Raw genomic sequence first — 20,903 nt, 5'->3', positions numbered from 1 at the left:
CAAAGAATGCTCATGTGTCAAGACAAATTCTGGAGTGGGAGGGTTGGAGTCATACCTAGTGATGCTCAGGGGAAAATAACACCTAGTGATGTTGTGGCAGGGATAACTCTGGAGACCGCAAGAAAGACAAACGCCCTCCTGGCTGTACTACTGCACGAGCACCTGAGAGTGACACATTTAGAACCTATTGCAACTGGTCCCTGGAAAACCCCTTTCTGCAAGTACTCACTTCAACAGCAGGGCACACCCCTGGTCTTGGAGAGATGGACAGTGGAGATGCTTGGAATCTGGACAGGTAAGGCAGAAATTCTTTTTTCTGAGGAAATATAATCACATAGGGTTAGCAAAGCTAATAAATTGATAGGGTGCTTTTCTTTCAAGCAGTTAAGCTGGGGTCAATATGCAACAGGACATAGGCTCACCCACTCCAGCACTGCTGAAAATGATACATGAACTCAGAACCACGAGTAACCCCTGAGCACTGAGTGCTGCTGTGGCCAAAAATGTACAATAAATTAAGTAATGAAGACATTTCTGGGGCCGGAACGATGGTACAGCAGGTAAGGAGTTTGCCTTCCATGCGGCCAACCTGGGATCGATTCCAGAAATCCCATATGGTCCCCCAGCACTTCCAGGAGTGATTCTTGAATGCAAAGCCTGAGTAAACCCTGAGCATCGCTGGGTGTGACCCTAAAAATCCAAATAAAAGAAATTTCTATGCAAAGAGATTGGAGACACAGAATAGCAGGTGAGGTGCTTGTCTTGCACTCGGTCAAACCAAGTTTGAATCCTGGCATCCCATACGGTGCCCTGAGCCCAGCCAGGAGTGATCCCTGAGTGCAAAGGCAGGAGAAGTAACTGAGTCTAGCAGTTGTACTTCCTACAGACTAAATAATTAATTCATTAAAATGCATAAAGGTGTGGTAGGCAATAGTGATCCTAAATTGCATGATTAGAGGGTTTAGGGCCACTCTGGAAGTGCCCAAGGTATTTCCTGCTAAGATGGCATATTTGTTTGCAAGACCAACTGTAGCAACACCCTGATGCACCCCTCCAGACCGCAACCTGAGTTGGCTTAAAGCTCCACACCTTGGGGCCTGAGTGACAGAATAGAAAAATGGGCATTTCTTTTGAAGGTGGCCAACCTGGGTTTAATTCTGGGCATCTCTCATGGTTCCTGGCACCACTAGGAGTGCTTCCTGGATTTAGAGCCAGGAGTAACCATAATGTCGCGCTGGGTGTGACCCCAAATGCAAAATAAATAAATCAAAAGGAAAGAGAAGCTCCCCACCTCCGTGAACTCCCAGAACCCACTGAATGCACAAGAACCAGTGAAAACCAAAGGCTCTGCCAAATGCTTCTGACCCCCAAGCACATGAAGAATATTCCCAGCCCCTCCCCCCATCCAGCCCCGCCACCCCCCAAGAACGACAGGACAGAGGGGAGGGTGCTTCTTCCTTCATGCTACTGACCCAGATATGTGGTACCCTGAGCAATCCCAGGAGTGACCCCTGAACACAGCCATGTGGGGCTCAACACCCCCCAGGAGGAAAAAAATGCGCCCCCAGGTCCCTTTGATGAGGGAATCCCATGCTTTAGCCCTACCCCACAATCCGCCTAAGGAACGACAGGGGACCAGTAACGGGATGTCCTGGGGACACTGCTGGGATGACCCACCCACCCCTGTGACTGACCAGTTGCTGGAGTCGCCCCCAAACTAAGATAACGCTGAACTGCCCTCACCCGCCCCATCAGATCTGGGGGAGACTGAGGCTCCCTCTAGCTCTGGCGCTTTCTGCTTTGGGAGGGGCCCGAGCGATGGGTCAGCAGGGAGGGTGCTGGCCTCGCATCCCGACACCCCAAAGAGTCCTCGAATCCCCAGGGAGGGAGTCCTGGGCGCCACCGGGTAAGGGTCTAAAACACATAAAAAAATTAAAACGTTTTTTCCACTTTTCTTTGTTCGGTTATTGTCCTTGTTTCTGGAACTTTCAGAACAACCTTGGCGCTTCCAATTCGTTTTTCTCCTCGACCACGTGCTTCCTCTGCCCACCCACCTTTTATTTTTGGGGGCCTGGGGGTCTTTGCCCAGGGGTTACTCCGGGCCCTGGGCTCACACCAGGCTGGTCCTGGGACGCTGTGTGGTGCCGGGATCAAACCCCGCGGCCGCGTTCCCCTCTTACGCATCTTTCTAAATAAGTTCTACTCATTAAAAACGACCATTTTTCCCTCAAAATCAATTTATAAACAAGATAAACCTCTCAGCCGGAGCGCTCAGCGCGTCCCTGGTGAGGGGCCGCCACCCCGGGCCACCGCCACGGAGCGACCCCGCCGCCCACAAGGCGGAGACCCGGAGGTTCAGGCGCTCAGAGCGACCACTGGCTGGCGAGGAAACCGACCTTCCCCGACCCCCCTGCCCCCCTGGGTACCCCCTCACCCGCTCCTCACCTTCCGCAACCACGCGGCCCGCCGGCACTTCCGCACAGAACGCCAAGGCCGGTAGATAAAGGTCGCGCATTTTGTGACGTCACCTGCACGTTCGCCCAGAGCCTTAAAGGGCCAGGCTTCAAATATTCTTGACCAGGTACTTACCTGGTCAGGAAGGTTCATTTTTCCTCATTTCCGGGATAGGATCAGGTGATCCAGACATCAGGGGGTTTCCAGGTCTGGGATAGATAGAGAGGGAGGAGCTGAACAGATAACATGTCGAGCAGAGAGTCTTTGTATTTCCGAAGGAAATAAAATTCACAAAAATAATTTGCAAACAGCCGCCAAGACCATAACTCTGAGTCCCGACATTCATTTATTTATTCATTTACAACCCTCAGGCACATGCTAGGACTAGGCCCTCAGGATTCCTCCTGGCAGGTGCCAATGAAAAAGACTGGCTTCAACAGAGCCCTCACTATTGGGGGCTGAGGAGCGGCCGCTCAAAGTGATCTGGCAATTCTACCTACACATGTCTACACAGAAAGCTGCAGGACAGGGCCCAGCACAACCCCTGGTTGAGAACTTTGGGATGGTCAAGACTTCTGCTATCAGCAGGTGCGGCATCCTCAAGACCCACAGCCCCCCATATTCAGCTCCACACCCAGGACAGGTTGCCCCATCCCAGAGCTGGAGGTGAAGATGCCCCAAGGATAATGCACTAACACCCGCGACCCCTGTGCTGTGCTAAATCCCTACAGTGCAACCAGCAAAGCTCCATATCCTCCTAAAGCTTCTGGAGCAAGGCAGACCCCAGGAACCCACTGGATATTGATTGGGGGGGTGAAAAACAACCACAAAAGTGCCCCAAGAGCTGGCACAATCTCATTGATCACATTGTAGGCACTGGAGGTGAAAGGTCCTCATGTCCTGCCACTAATTGGCCTTCAGTGTCCCCCTTCGACTGAAGTATCACATTGTCCTTTAAACGCGTGCCCAGAGGAGGCCTGATCCACTTGACATCATTTGGAAGTTAAGGTGTACATGGAAGACTCCCATCTGTGACATCATCTATTTCACCAAGGAGCCTTAACGTGCCAGGTTCCAAGTGCTGACAAACCATTATGGTAGCCCAGGTGAATCAGTGCAAGGGGGATGAGTTGAATCAAAAAGAGGAGAGGGAAGTGCTGGAGGGTATGGTCACAGAGTTCAGGGCAGCGAGTTAAGGTGGAGTCCCTTAACTGGTCAAACATAGAACTAATGCTCCCCAACATGTCCATCATGAAAACAAAAGCAGGTTGATTCAAAGTAAAACAGACAAGAAGGTTGTGAATGGGTCCTGGGACAGTGAGTTTCTCTGGGAAGTCATTAATCAAGATGGGTGCAGTGTCTCCGAAGCCAGCCCTGAAGATGCAGAGGAACTGGCATAGCAGCAACCCAGAGAGCTGGAGAGACACTGGACAGGAGCAAAGGGTGGGAAGAACATCAGAGAGCATTGTACAGTGAACACTCTACCCCTAGAAAACACGCTGTATAAGAACCTACAAGGAAACCCCAGGATGCAGCTCTGGAAACACGTTTTCAAACAAGAGTATGGCAAAAGAGGTTAGTACTGTGGCTTAATGCTTGCGTTAAACATGGTTTTCCTGAGTTCCATTCCTGGCATCCAAAACAACACAAACTCCTAAGAACTGCCAAGTATGGCATGAATTATATAAAACATATTTAATAAATAAATCCATGTATGGACCTACCCTAAGAACGGAGGCACATAGGAGCTAATGGGCACCAAAGTGTACTAAATCATTTTGTAGACTTTGTCTTTTGGGCAGACCAAAAACGGTTCTAATCATTCTGGTGACTAGTAGGATTGAGATTTTACCACTTGCAAACACAAAGTTTTCTCGTCTTTTCTCCTAATATAACTGAAATGAGAAGAGTAAAATCCAGGAATGTGACCATCCTTTATAGTTAGTCATCACACGGGCTGGAGCGATAGCACAGCGGTAGGGCGTTCGCCTTACAAGCGGCCAACATGGCTGACCCAAGTTCGATTCCTCTGCCCCTCTCGGAGAGCCCGGCAAGCTACCGAGAGTATTCGATATGCCAGACACAGTAACAACAAAGTCTCCAATGGAGACGTTACTGGGCCCGCTCGAGCAAATCGACGATCAACGGGAGGGCCTTTACCTTACCTTTACCATCACAGCTGATGTTATTACCTGTTGAGATGGGAGTTTGGGCATTCTGGCAGGTTCCCACCATTTGTAAAATATTTTGATCACGGGGCCTCTTCCATACTTTCATAGATCCATCAGAAATCTTTCTGTGCGTGTCGAGTCCATTTCAACTATCTCTAATCCACCCTACTAAAGAACAATGACAGGGCCATTATCCTAAACTTTTGAGAAATATTTACCCTCAATGCTTAGGGAAATCTAATAAAAATCTGAATACTAGGAATGCAGAGCTGATACAGTGGGAAGGTGCTTGATTGCACAAGATTGATCTGGATTCAAAATCCAGATTCCCATATGGATACCTATGTCCTCCCTCGCAGGTATGGATGAGCTCATAGCCAAGAGTATGGCCTGAGCAAAGTAGGTGTGACACCTCAAAACATAACAGAGGAAGGCCTGAAGTGTGGAGGTTTGCCTCTTTTCCCATTCCAAAGGATTCACTGCAACATCCTGCTTGATGTCTATCATAAATCCCACCAACCGGGGTCTCTGCCTCAAGTCCAAGTCAAAATGAGACACTGGGATGGAGTGATAGCAAAGCGGATAGGGCATTCTCATTGCATGCAGCCAACCCAGGTTCAATTTCCAGCATTCCATAGGGTCGCCCAAGAACAGCCAGGAGTAATCCCTGAGTGCAGATACAGGAGTAAACCCTGTGCATCTCTGGTTTTGACCAAAAAACAAAAGAAAACAAAAAAGTGACACTGATAATTGTGTTCGAGGGGTGGTTTTTGTACCCTTTTACTTAGTTCCTATTTTAATCAGTTTTCACCTGGATTCCATCATCAAGACCCATTATTTACAGGGAAGAGTGCAATAGCACAGCGGCTAGGGCGTTTCTTTGCATGTGGCTGACCCAGGTTCGATTCCCAGCATCCCATGTGGTCCCCTGAGCACAGCCAGGAGTGATTCCTGAGTGCAAAGCCAGGAGTATCCCCTGAGCATCTCTGGTTGTGACCAAAAAAAAAGGACCAATTTTTTACCGGTTAACATACAAATCAAGTCCAAGTGCTGGGACACTGGCATAGGAAATAGTAATCATTACTATTATTATTATGGTTTGCTATATAAGGAAACTCAGGAGGTTAATTCAGGTTCACCAGGAGCTCAGACCTTAGTAGGCGTATGAAAATACACAGTGGCAAGAACTCTTAAGAGTTTACAGAATGGGAAGATCTTTGTGTTTCCCTGAATTGCAATCATCAGCAATTCCCTTTCCCTCATAGTACTGAAGACACCAGTTTAATATGAACTTGAGAACTGTAACGTAAAGAATGAACTAGGAGTGTATATTTAAGACATCAAAAGGTTGAAGCAGAGTGTTTGCCACAAGATCCCCCAAGCACCACACTTCAAGAGTAATTACTGAGTGCATATTCAGGAGAAACCCCAGAGCATCACCCAGGTGGGACACAAAAATGAAAAAAATGGTCAAAGGGCAAGCCATGAGGAACCCAGAGATAATGGAGGCATTGTGTATCCCACCCAAAGGCTGGGGGAGATTGAATGATGCATTCAAGGTAAATTGAAATTCAGATTTTAGGGACTGCTGGGAGTTTGTCTTGCAGGGGATGACAGGATATAATCCCTTTCCCTCCCAGGCCCACCTGGAGTTATCCTGCCTCGGGAGCCAGAAGTAACTCCATTTCTGGTTGTGCCTTATACCCACCCCTACAAAAAAGTACTTGTTTTGTGTAATGAACAAAAAGCGCCCTGTCAGGGGGATCAGGTTTATAAATTACAGATGTGAGTGATTTCAGTGATCCCTGTGATCACGGCTTTCTCTGCCTGTAGATGGTTTTTCTGGGCTCACCTCCAGTATCACATGGTCCCCTGGTACCAGATGGAGTAATCAGCTACCTGGGAAGCACCAGGAACCTTAGGATTTGCATCTTTGGGGAGGGAGACATAGTCAACAGTGCTCAGGGATTATTTATTCCTGCCTCTGCACTCAGGAGTCACTCCTCTGGGGCCAGGGTTGAAGGTTCCTAACGTCCTAAGGTCCAGCAACTCCTAATGGTTTGGAGGGAATTGATGTAGGCATGCAGGCAGATAGGGATGGCTCCCCCTCCCAAGGTAAAGGCAGTGAATTTCCCGGGAATAGCTCTGAAGTTCTGAAGGCCAACCTTGAAGAAAACAGAAACTAAGGCCTGATCACACCCTCACCTGTGGCCAGTAACAGACCCAGAGAAGCTCCTGCAGAAACAAAAGGCCAGGAAAGGAATTTCAAAGATCATCACCACTCTCAACCTGCCTAGGCAACCTCCTTAGCAACGGGACTCTGACCTAGGTAAAAGCCTAGATTGGATTCCCTTCTGTTCCAGGGAGACTTCTCATTGGCTTTCCCAGACATTTGCGGGAGCAGGGCAAGTGGAGGTTCCCTTGAGTGTGGGAACCAAAGTCGAACTCCAGAAGGATGTGGGACCCCCCAACACTGCTTCCGACCCCCTCACTCAAATAATATATTCAGATCAGGATGTGTGGACCAGGTGGGGTGGGGTGGGGGTTGGGGGATGACCCCAGACCTCAATGGTGCTGCTTCATTCTCGTGGGTCCGTGAGCCAAGAGCCACCTCTGATGGATTCAACTCTCTTACACCCGCAAAGTAAGAGAGGGGATGAGAGAGTACAGCATCTTCCGGCCCTGGCCACGTCTGACTGGGCCTTGGGTCAGGGAATAAACTGGGGATCTGTGTCCGGGTGTCCCTGCTGCCTGGAGCTTGCCCCACTCACTCTATGTGTAGGAAGGATACCCTGTTAGCAGTACTCCAGAGCCAGCTACCCGAGAGCAAACAGGGTGACACAGGAGAGGCTTGCCTTCCTGCAGTACGATGTGTCCAACCAACTCAGTTCTAAAGGTCTCCAGACCCCACTTCCACATATCACAGCACCCCACATTGCTGAGAGTGCCATCTTCTGTCCTGAGTTTTGAGGTTCTTATACACATGAGAAGTCCCATTTCTTTTGTTCTCCATGGAGGAGAAGTCAGATTCAACTCCAGCATCTCCAGATGTCTGGGGTGAAGGTAACAGCAATCAGAGAAAGTAGGGTGTGTTAAGGAGAATTTTAATTAACATACGTGGGGAGAGAGTCACACCAGCATTGCTCAGAGATTCCTGCTGCTGGGACTCTCGGGGCCGAGAGAAATAACCACAAAAAAACTGCCTTTCTTCGAACACTCTTGAACTTATTCGCTAATGTGGCTTGGCACATGCCTCAGGCAACCGCAAGCGAACGTCCAATCTGGCAAAACAATGCAGAGAAGCCATAAAGGATGACCTCAAAGACAGGAGAACAGCGATGCTGGTAGATGCGGCAGAAGCCGGGAAAAGGTATCGTAATGCCCTCCTGTCCTTCACCAACTACAAGACCAAGATGACTCCCCTCGACATCCTGATGGATCTATCACATCATCCAGAAGGGAAATGGAGAAGATTATTCATGACTTCTACTCAGATCTCTTTAATAGCCATGTCCACTTGCCCACATACCACATTCTGCACCATTGATATATCATTCTGAATGTTCTCCCTTCAAAATTCAACATGCTATCTCGTCCCACCTGGAGTTATCCTGCCTGGGGAACCAGAAGTAACTCCTTTTCTGGTTGTGCCTTATCCCCACCCCTACAAAAAAGCACTTGTTTTGTGTATTGAACAGAAAGCGCTATGTCAGGGGGATCAGGTTTATAAATTACAGATGTAAGCGATTTCAGTGATCCCTGTGATCAAGGCTTTCTCTGCCTGTAGATGGTTTTTCTGGGCTCACCTCCAGTATCACATGGTCCCCTGGTACCAGATGGAGTAATCAGCTACCTGGCAAGCACCAGGAACCTTAGGATTTGCATCTTTGGGGAGGGAGACATAGTCAACAGTGCTCAGGGATTATTTATTCCTGCCTCTGCACTCAGGAGTCACTCCTCTGGGGCCAGGGTTGAGGGCTCCTAACGTCCTAAGGTCCAGCAACTCCTAATGGTTTGGAGGGAATTGATGTAGGCATGCAGGCAGATAGGGATGGCTCCCCCTCCCAAGGTAAAGGCAGTAAATTTCCCGGGAATAGCTCTGAAGTTGTGAAGGCCAACCTTGAAGAAAACAAACTAAGGCCTGATCACACCCTCACTTATGGCCAGTAACAGACCCAGAGAAGCTCCTGCAGAAACAAAAGGCCAGGAAAGGAATTTCAAAGAAGATCATCATCACTCTCAACCTGCCTAGGCAACCTCCTTAGCAATGGGACTTTGACCTAGGTAAAAGCCTAGATTGGATTCCCTTCTGTTCCAGGGAGACTTCTCATTGGCTTTCGCAGACATTTGTGGGAGCAGGGCAAGTGGAGGTTCCCTGAGTGTGGGAACCAAAGTCGAACTCCAGAAGGATGTGGGGCCCCCCAACACTGCTTCCGACCCCCTCACTCAAATAATATAGTCAGATCAGGAGGTGTGGACCAGGTGGGGTGGGGTGGGGGTTGGGGGATGACCCCAGACCTCAATGGTGCTGCTTCATTCTCGTGGGGTCCGTGTGCCAGGAGCCACCTCTGATGGATTCAACTCTCTTACACCCGCAAAGTAAGAGAGGGGATGAGAGAGTCCAGCATCTTCCGGCCCTGGCCGCGTCTGACTGGGCCTTGGGTCAGGGAATAAACTGGGGATCTGTGTCCGGGTGTCCCTGCTGCCTGGAGCTTGCCCACTCACTCTATGTGTGGAAGAATACCCAGTTAGCAGTGCTCCAGAGCCAGCTACCCGAGAGCGAACAGGGTGACACAGGAGAGGCTTGCCTTCCTGCAGTACGATGTGTCCAACCAACTCAGTTCTAAAGGTCTCCAGACCCTACTTCCACATATCACAGCACCCCACATTGCTGAGAGTGCCATCTTCTGTCCTGAGTTTTGAGGTTCTTATACACATGAGAAGTCCCATTTCTTTTATTCTCCATGGAGGAGAAGCCAGATTCAACTCCAGCATCTCCAGATGTCTGGGGTGAAGGTAACAGCAATCAGAGAAAGTAGGGTGTGTTAAGGAGAATTTTAATTAACATACGTGGGGAGAGGGTCAAACCAGCATTGCTCAGAGATTCCTGCTGCTGGGACTCTCGGGGCCGAGAGAAATAATCACAAAAAAACTGCCTTTCTTCGAACACTCTTGAACTTATTCACTAATGTGGCTTGGCACATGCCTCAGGCAACCGCACGCGAACGTCCAAGCTGGCAAAACAATGCAGAGAAGCATCAAGGATGACCTCAAAGACAGGAGAACAGCAATGCTGGTAGATGCGGCAGAAGCCGGGAAAAGGTTTCGTAATGCCCGCCTGTCCTTCACCAACTACAAGACCAAGATGACTCCCCTTCGACATCCTGATGGATCTATCACATCATCCAGAAGGGAAATGGAGAAGATTATTCATCACTTCTACTCAGATCTCTTTAATAGCCACGTCCACTTGCCCACATACCACATTCTGCACCATGGATATATCATTCTGAATGTTCTCCCTTCAAAATTCAACATGCTATCTCGTCGGTAAAGAAACAAAGAGCACCTGGCCCAGACATGATCAGACCTGAACACTTGAAGAACTTACCATCAGTACTCATCAATACACTGGCTCGGCTCTTCACACGCTGTCTGAATGCAAGGTGCCATCCCAATGGAAAACCAGCAAGACCATACTACTATACAGAAGAAAGGCATCCACGACATTGGCAACTATCACCCAATCTGCCTATTGTCTCTCATCTACAATCTGTACACTCGAGTCATCCTGAATAGGATTAGCAGAATACTAGATGAAGAACAAACATGTGAACAAGGTGGGTTCCGAAAAGGATTCAGTACCATCTACAATATCCACACGATTACTAAGCTCATTGAGGTTTCTCAGGAGTTCAAGAAGCCGCTCTGTCTAACGTTCATTGATTTAAAGAAGGCCTTTGCTTCTATGGAGACGGAAGCTTTTGCAAAGGCCTTCCCACATTCCTTACATATATATGGTTTCTCTCCAGTGTGAATACTTCTATGTACACTGAGGCCTGAGGATCGAGTAAAGGCATTAGCACACTCCTGACATATATAAGGCTTCTCTCCACTATGCGTTTTCATAGGTCTATTAAGACTAGAGGTCTGAATAAAGGCCTTCCCACATGTCTGACATTCATGAGGTTTCTCTCCTGCATGAATTCTCCTATGCATAATAAGATGTGATGATTGATCGAAGGCCTTCCCACGTGCTTCATATGCAAAAGGTTTCGCTCCTGAATTTATATTCATATGGTCATGATGGAGTAACCATTGACTCACACTTTGTTCTTGGGGCTGACATTTCTGGGGATTCTGTCCACTGTGGTTTTCTAAGGGAACACCACAGTGATGAGAACATGGGGAGGCTCCCCCACATTCCTTACACCTATATGGGTTCTGCTCACGGTGACTGTGGTTGAGGGTATGTTGCTGTGAGGGACTCACTATAAACAGTGCTTCTCTCCCTAGCAGGTGCCCCACCTGGGAATTTTCTGTCTGTGAACTGAGAATAACACACTCCAAGGAACTTTTTCCAGGAGAGGGCTTCTTCAGAGTGAGGTAGCTCTCACCATTCTGATCACCCTCAGACAACATCCCGCCTGTCTCGGCGTCCTCATGGGGCTGAGGGCAGGATTGATCACTCGAGACATTATCATACAGTGCAGGATCAGAGACATTCCACTCGGGGTGGCAGCTTTCCTGTAGAACAACAGATGATTCTAATTATTGACTTATTCACTGAGTCTTCCTTTAAAAAAAAACTGAGCCCTTCAGATGTAGTTTCACAAATATGCGCCGCAAAAATGCAATTACTGACATATGAATTGTCTTCCTATTGAATAACTTTATGTTACCGTAAGTTGGACGCACAACATTGATGGATAGAGAGTAAATTCTGTGACTTTCCCCCCTTTTAAATTAATGAAGGAATATAACTAGAAATAATTCCTTCTATAGAAAACGGACACATCCATTTCAGTAGAAAATGAATAGATCCACATGTCAGTTTGGTGAAGCAGACCTGTGATGCAGTGGTGAAGACTACGCTGCATCGTAACACAGCTGAAGCAGACCACGTGGCCATTGCAATTGCTCTCACCACAAGTGATGCCTTTCAGGATCAATGAAGTTTTTTTTTTTCTTTCTGTTTTGTTGTTTCTATTTATTGGTGGTTGGGTGGGTGGAGGGGCACACCATGCAGTGTCTAGGATCAGTTCTGTGGGTCTATGCTGTCTATAAGGCGTGCTGGGTAAGGACCATCCATCCCGATGCAAAACAAGTATATTTATCACTGCACCATCTCTAGGGCGCACAAATTAGCTTTCTAAACAACTACCACTGTCAAGCCAATCAAAACTCACAGTACTTTTTATACATGATTCATTTCAGCACCTAGCAAATCTAAGAGTCCTCTACTCCAAGCATCAGGTTTTGGAATTTCTCCCTGCCAATCCCAGCCTTCCACCTTTACAATCACATACTTGTGATTGTATGTGAACCATGACATTTATGAACCATGACATTTATGACATCACTTATGACATCACTTCCGTTTCCATTAGGTACCTTAAAGAGCCAGAGTCTAGGCACGGAGAACCTTTTTGCCACCCAAGTGAATCTGTGCTGCAAGGGGGATGGACTCGAATAAAGGAGTGGAGAGGCAAATGCTGGAGTGGTCGGTCACACACTGGGGGACTGGGGGTAAGGAGAAGTCCCCTGATCCTGCATTGTCAACTAACATCGGACCAATGATATCTAAACACAGAATGTTACCCTGACTCTTGTCAAATGATCTTTGAGCTCAGAGACAAGAGTAAACACTGAGCACTGTAGGCTGTGGTGAAAAATATAACAAGAAAAAAGGCAAATTCTACCGAAGGTGGGGCGGAAATGATGTACAAAGACAAATTCGAGAATGAAACATTGAAAGAGTCAAATTTCTGGTCCTTAAAAATCCCCTATTCTTGGGGCTGGAGAGATAGCACAGCGGGTAGGGCGTATGCCTTGCACACGGCCAACCTGGGTTCGATTCCCAGCATCCCATATCGTCTCCTGAGAATTGCCAGGAGTAACTCCCGAGTGCAAAGCCAGGAGTAATCCCGGTGCATCACCAAGTGTGACCCAAAAAAGAAAAAAATAATCCCATATTTTTGATCTATCCGTGCTACAGAAAGTCACAATTTCTCCTGAATCCCTGTTGTTCTTTCACCATTGTGCATATATATGTGTATATATAAGTGTGACTTTGTTTGATTTTTGTTTCGAGGCCACAACCGGCAGATTCAGGGCTTACTCCTAGCTCTACACGCAGGAATCACTCTGGTACAGACCATATGGGATGCAGGGCATAGAACCTGGGTCGATTGCTTGGATGGTGCCTTACCCACAGTACTATGGCTCCGGGTCTAAGTAAACGTGCTCCTAGCACACCCAGTGGGATTCCTGAGCAAATGTCCTTACCCCTGGAAAACCAAAACATTCTTGCTTAAAAAAAAACAAAATCCTTTACCCTGGTTGGATTCTAGTTCTAAACAATTTAGGTTTAACATTGGTTCATCATTTCTCCTCTGCTACAAGGAGCTGAGGCTTACTGAGTAACACCCATCCTAATCACACCCATTTCCTTAGTATTCATCTTTAATTCCCTGTACTCTGCTTCCCCTATACATTATTCACCCATTTTCCCTAATCACAACCTGTGAATTGTAAAGTCAGATTCTCCAGAGATCTCTGGATTTTGTATTTGTAAATAAAATGTTGACTTTCTCTTTCCTTTATATCCTCTACAGTTTACTTTAGAAAAATATCCTTTTTTGCTCCTGAACAAGGACCAGTGCAGTCCCAAGTTGGGAAGATTGTGCTGGGAGGGTTGGGATGGCCATGCCCCCAGCCCTCAGCTTTGTCTAGACAAAGGAAGGCAATATTATGCTTTTGTAACTTCAGAGTTAATTAACTGCTGATACTATATACTCCTGGGCATTGTCATGTATATGAGACTTAAGCCTCATCTGCCCTTTGTTCTTAGCACCCCAAAAGCAAGAGACTGGATGGACCCAGGAGAGCTGTGAGCTACCCTGGCATCAAAAAGGGACAGGTAAGCACCATACCAGAGGGGTGACTGATCATTTACGCAGATAAACATTTGGCAGAGTAAATTCTCATGGGGAGATTTACCCAAGGAGACACTCTGTCTCCCACGGACATCTACGTTGCTTTTATCTTTTCCTCTAGTTGTATAAGTTATCAACACTTGTAGTTGTTTGGATAAACACAGTAAGAGACAAATATCCCAGCACTTAGTTATCTGGGCTTTGACAGCAAATAAGGCTTTTTTTTTTCCTTTTTGCTTTTTTGGGTCACACCCGGTGATACAAGGGGATACTCCTGGCTCTGCGCTCAGGAGTTACTCCTGGCATTGCTCAAGGGACCATATGGGATGCTGGGAATCGAATCCAGGTTGACCTTGTGAAGCCAAACACCCTACCTGCTGTGCTATCTCTCCAGCCCCCAGAGCAAATAAGGCTTTTAACACTTACTTTTCTGGGCTCTGAGAGCAAGCAAGGCTTTTACTGTAAATCCCAGACTAAGTCTTTCAGGCCAGTTCACCTTGTCCTTCCCCATGGGGATCCTGTCTCTAACGCTGTAACTGTTTGCAACAAGACCATGCACACGTGCTTTCTAGAATGTTCCATTTCGAAGCTGGGGTAGTTTTCCCACTTGCCCCTGGTCCATACAAGTTCCACGGCAGAACCTCCCTTTTGGGGTGTTAGGAACTACAGTAACTGAAGCCCGAGTCAAGTAATTATGACCAAGCAATTATGCCCAGGAGTAGATATACTTGAGTCCATCTACTCCGAAATACTAGGAGTATAAGCATTGATGGTCTTTCTGTGTTTAACCAAAGAACAGTGCTGTAGAGTGAAAACATAAAAATGCTATAGGGGAAACAGGGAAGCAGGTACAAATCCACAGCCACTTCAACTACAAAGCAGTACAAATACAAAGTTGAGAATAACCAGAAAGTTATGGTATATAAGTAATCAAGACTGGCCTGGGGAACTGAGACAACGCGAAGAAAAATACAAAGGAAATGTTAAAGATAAACTTTAACTAAATCAGGGATGTTAGCAAGGACATGATAAGCTTCTCTGGGAGGAGCAAAAGGGGCAATTCACAGATGAAGCCTAAGACACTTTGGGTTAATATCCAGCAGATCACCAACAGCCTGGCCCGTTTCCTTCTTTGATCCTCTGTTACCCTTCACCAGCCAGGGTGGGGAGACCAATCATAGCCACCAAAGGCATGCAGCGCATGTCCAGATATTATTTGAATACAACTCTCAGTATAATAGCCGGGTTTTGCCTAATCAGGGAGAGATGAAGAGTCGGGGTGCAATTTTCAAATTGGTTTTAGGATACAGAAATTCTACGTTAGAAAAAACAACAATGTGTAGTCAGAGATATTAAGCTGGGAGGGGCGCTTCCCATGCTGACCCTGATTGATATTCAGCATCTCACATGAAACCTAAAGAACTTAAAATAAAAAGAATTCCAGAGTGCTGCTCCTTAAGGAAGCCCCGAGATTACATATTTGTGCCCAAATACAACTAAAAATAGCCCCAAAGTAAATTTTCAGTTGCAAACTGCAACCACCCCTAGAACCCCACCCAAGGGATGGTCTGGAAATCAAGGCTACTAATGTATAGTGACTGAGGGCTACAGTGTCATTTGCCATTAGGGAGCTGCCCCTCAAAAATGAACAGTCCTTTTATAGTTTTGGAGGCACCACCGGCGATATGGACGAGAAACTTCTAACTGCGCTCAGGCACCTGTCCTGGTCGAGCTTGGAGATCGATCTTGGGTGGGCCAGATGCAAAGCAAACGCCCTGACCGCTGTGCTCTCAGGTCCTCTAAGTGAACCTGCAGCTTCTACAGCAGTGAGGTTGGGGCCAAAGCATCCAAGACAGGGCCCAGCGCAGTCCCGAGCTGGGAGGGTAGGGACGGCCCAGTGCCCGCCCCACCCACTCGGCCCCGCGCCCACCTGCCACCATCCCATGGCGGAGCTGCAGGGGATCCCCAGAATCACACACTCACACCCTCGACCCCTGCGCCCCAGCACAGCCCCCACTGCACTCACCAAAGCTCCGAGTCCCCCACAAAACCCCGCTGGGCGGCCGGAACCGCGTGGATATCAGTTGAAAAAGCTTAGAAGTGTCCTTAGAGCTGGGTTGGCTCCGCCCCTCAGTGCAGAAACTGGGAGGCGCGGTGCGGGGTGCTCACGGGAGGCCGCTAGTGTCCTGCCACCAAACCGGCCTTCACAGACCCCTTCCATGACGGACAGACAGCCTCTTCTCCCTTCACCTGCTTAACAAGTGGAGGCCTGATCCAGCATCTTGCAAGCAAACATGTAAATGCCCTGCTGTGACGTCACTTCCGCTTCTGCAAGCAGCCTTAAAGGGCCAGACACCAGCTGCGCAGAGAACAACTAGGAAAAATGCAGGTAAATGTGTAAGGCTGGTTGGCTGGAGCGAAAGCACAGTGGAAAGGGTGTTTGCCTTGTACGCAGCTGACTCAGGTTCAATTATCTGGATTCTATATGGTCCCATTTTGGTGTATTCCCCAAATACTTGTTGAAACTAAAATTGTTTTACCTAAGGGCCCTATTCTGACACCGGCCATTGTTATCATGGAAGTGAATGATCCAACATAACTTTTATATTTACTAAAGCTTGAGGGAACATGAAAGCTTTCCTATATTACTTACCTATAGGATTTCCTCCAGGATAGTCTTTAAAATTGCAGGTGAGAATAATTCACTTTCCACGTTCTTACAAAAATATATATATTCTTACATATATAAATATGTATATTTATTTATAGCTTCTCTCCAGTGTGAATTCTCCTATGCATAAGGCCTGAGGATCCAGGAAAGCCTTTACCACACTCCTGACAGATGTAATTTTTCACTGAAAAATGACGTTTCACATGCGCAGTAAGGGCTGGAGACAAACTGAACACCTTTCCACATTCCTTACACTTATGAGATTTCTCTCCACTGTGAATTTTCCTGTTCAGAAAGCTATGCCAATTGCATCAAAATCTTCCTGCAGTCATTTCATATATAAAGCCTCAATCCAGGATAAATTTTTCTCACACAGTAAAGCTTGAGGATTGAGTAAATATCTTCCCACACACCTACATATGTCTTCTTCGAGAATGAATTTTCCCATGTTTAATAAGGAGTTAGGGGAAAGTGAAGGCTTTGCAAAAGTCATAGCAAACATAAGGTTTGTCTCCTATATGAAAATTTCAGTGTCACAAAAGGATTGTGAAATAAGCAAAGGCCTTAACACACTCCTTACATATATACATGGATTCACTGCAATGTGCGTTTTCTTATGGACAAAAAAGTTTGAATAGTAAGTGAAGACTCTCCCACAGTAGTGACACGAATAGTGTTTCATTCACCTGTATGAACATTCCTATGCTCAGAAAGACCTGAGATGAAAGGCCTTTCCACCAACCTCACATATATAAGGGTTTTCTGCAAAACAGAATTTATGAAAACTAAGACTTCAGGAAGAAGCAAAGGCCTTCCTACATTGCTCCCAAATATAAGTTATCTCTCCAGTGTTCCAGTGTGAGTTTTTCTGTGTACTAAGGCTTGTGGAAAGAGCAAAGACTTTCACTCTGTATATGCATATGGTTTCTTTCCAGTGTGACTTTTTCTGTGCATACTAAGATGTATGAGTCAGAGAAAGGCCACAGCACATTCCTTACATGCATACGAACTCTCCAGTATGAAATCTCCTATGTATAAGGTATGAGGATCCATCAAAGGCCTTCGCACAGTCCTTAAACAGTTTCTCTCCTGTGTGGATGTTCACATAGTCCCACCGGGGTCATGCTGGACTCAAAAGTTTGTCCTCAGTGCTTACATTTCTGGGAATTCTGTCCAATATGGGGTTCTATGGGAAAGTGATGGTGCTGAGGACATGGGAAGAGTGATCTTCTGATCACCCTCAGAACACATCCCACCTGTCTCGGCATCCCTGTGGGGATGAGGGCCAAATTGCTCACTTGAGCCTTTATCACAGTGTGCAGGAAGAGACATTCCACCAGGGCTGGCTACTGCCATGTAGAAGAACAGAGGATTGCACTCATTAGTCTATGCCATGAGAGTTTTCATGTCAAAAGAAATTAAGCTCTTTAGGTAGGTAGCTGGTAGGGCACGGGACAATGAGTTTCTTGGGGAAATAATACATCCAGATGGGGATGAAAGCAGTGACTCCGAAGCCAACCCTGGGGATTCAGAGAGGAACTGGCTTAGTAGAAACCCAGAGAGCTGGAGACATGGAAGAGGAACAAAGGCTGGTAAGAACATCAGAGAGCAAGGTCTGGCCAACGCTCTACCCCTTGAAAACACGCGAGCAGTGGACTCTCAGCTTCAAAGAAAACCCCAGGAGGCAGTTTCAGAAATATGATTTCAAACTGAGAGTACCACGCTAGTACAGTGCGCTGCTTGCAGTCAATCTAGGTACAATGTCCAGAATTCCAAAGGGTCCTCTGAGCACGATCTGACAAATAGATGGATGGAATTTTCCTTTATCCAATCGTAAATGTTTCCTTCTTTACCTGTATTATTAGTAAAATAACATGGGTGGGATCCAGGAATGTGACCATCCTTGTTAGAAATCACAGGTAAACGGAATGGTCTCCTGGGATGTGGAGAGCTTGGGACCTGACCCATATTCCCACTTATAAAAGATTTCATCAAGGCGCCCCTTCTATCCTTTCAAACAACATTCTGTGCACAGTTACATGTATCTAAACTCTCCAACTGAGACCAGAGCAACTGTAGATCTGGGTAGGGCGTTGTTTGCACATGGCCAACCTAGATTCAATCCCCAGGATCCTGTAGTTTCCAGGAACATCATCAGAAATAATACCTGGGTGCAGAGCCAAGAGAAACCATTGAGCATCACCAGGTATTGTAGTATAATAGTGGTCTGCCCTTTCTCCCTGGCAGGTGAGATATTATGTTTCTTGATTGCCCATAACATTTCAATTACCTTTGTCTCCTGATCAGATTTTGACTTTTAAATATTGTCTTTCTCTTCTCCTTAATGTCTTTTGCATGGTTACCTATTTCAGAGCAATTGCTTTTTGTATGGATACAGTAAGACAGTTACAAAGAAAAGCCTGAGCTTGAGAGTTGGTCTCCAGATAATATTATCTCCTGGACATCTGCTCTCTTGACTGAAGCCTCAGCTGCCCTTACTTCCTCTATCTCATAAACAAGGGTCCGATGAGGGACTAGATGGACCCAGGGCAAGTGGTGAGCTAGATACGCTGGGATCGAAATGGGCCTGGCCAAAGTACCATAATGCTTATATATAAGAGCCTGGTCATGGACAAATTTTGTCACGAATCAAAAAGTAATAACTAGACTTGGACGCTGCTGGGATTCGGAGTGATTGATCTGGCCTGAGTCTGAATCTGTGGTGAGAAGTCCCAAGGAGAGTCACCAACAAGTCTAAAAGTGTCTATTACTATGTCCATACAGAATGGTAATCATTAGGACTAAATATGTCAATTAAGTTGCTGGTCGAAGTGGAGGAGTAATACACCTTTAGGGCTGCTTTTTCTTCATGGGCTGCAGGTGATGGGGAAGTCTAGAAAATCATTTTTCATTGCGCTTCCCGGGAGGAGGCGTGGATTGGAGTAGTGGTGAGAGAAGAAAAAGAGCAGCTTCAGGGAGACAGGGGGAATGAAGGAGACTGAGAAAAGAGATGGTCCTCCTCCACCCAGATCCCCTATCTTCCAATATATAGGCGTTACACCCACCAACTGCCCCCGGTGCTGTGTAATCCCATCAACGGCCAAGACCCAGAGACTATAAAACCCTGCTTCTGAAAGAAAACACGCAGTCTCCTGCCTCCGTGTCTGGCTTTCTCACTGGTGCCTTTTGGAGGAGGGTGTGTTGAGTTTCCCTCCCAACCCCGAGCAGAGCCCCGGCAGCTCAAGACCTCTGGTTTGAGCCACAGCCATGTTTAAGACCACTCTCCAGAATTTCGGACGAGCCTCACGCATGAAGAAACCGGCAGAGAAACCCAGGTGTGCAGGACCTGGGGCTGAGATCTCCAAGCTGCTCGTATTGGGACTGGGCCTCCTCCACCCAGATCTCCCATCTTCCAGTATGTAGGCGTTACACCCACCAACTATCCCCGGTGCCGTGTAATCCCATCAATGGCCAAGACCCAAAAACTATATATGCTTATCTATAAGAGCCTGGTTATCCCCCTTTTTGATTCATGACAGAATTTCATTTCATGTATGTGTGTGTGTGTGTATATATACACACATGTATATATATATATATGTGTGTGTGTGTGTGTGTTTGTGTATGTGTGTATATCTAACTCTATATGTATACTTAATTTGTTCACAAGTCAACCTCCACCAACCAGTTATGTAGAATGCAGGTTTGGATTTGGGCGCTACAGGTGGCAGACTTTTGACCTTACCTGAGTGGTGCTTGGGGAATCCTGCGTTTTACAGGAGACTACCATGGCAGACTGCTTGCAAGGACAGGTCCTGCATTCCTGGCCTATCTCTGACTGCAGGAATTCAAATTCTATATAAAAATATGTGAACTTTGTGAGAAAGATATTGCAGGGGGCAGGGATGTGGCCCAGCTGGTAGATAGAGGGCAGGGGAGGGTTGCTGGTACCTGGGGCCTCCTGGTGCAAACCTGAGCCAGAAGTACAGGCTACAATTTCAAAGGTTTGCAGCGGTCTGGAAGAGCTGAGAGTGAGTGGCAGGGCACTTGAATGAACGCAAAAGACTTAACTTCAGAACTTGAATTGCCAAGGAATGATCCCGGAGCACTGCTGAGTTTGGCAAAATCCTGCATAGCCAATCTTCCTCCTGCCCAAATAAAGGCAATGAGGAGTTAACTGCCAACAGAAGATGTGTGAAATCTAGTAATATATTCTGAACACTCAGTCCTCTGGGTTTGTTGTTTTGTTTTGGGACCACATCCAGAAATGCTCAGAGCTTACAGGCCAGGTTTTCAGACTATGATTTTACTCCTATGGTTACGTGATTTTATAAAAGAAAAAGAGGATGAAATATTATACTTGGATCCAGAGTGATAGTACAGTTGGCAGGGCATATGTTCGATCCCTGGCATCACATACAGTCTACCAAGCACTGCCAGGAGTGATTC

Source organism: Sorex fumeus, unplaced genomic scaffold (genome assembly GCF_029834395.1).
Source record: "Sorex fumeus unplaced genomic scaffold, SorFum_2.1 ptg000040l, whole genome shotgun sequence".
Taxonomy (NCBI): domain Eukaryota; kingdom Metazoa; phylum Chordata; class Mammalia; order Eulipotyphla; family Soricidae; genus Sorex; species Sorex fumeus.
Note: the sequence above shows the minus strand (reverse complement) of the source record.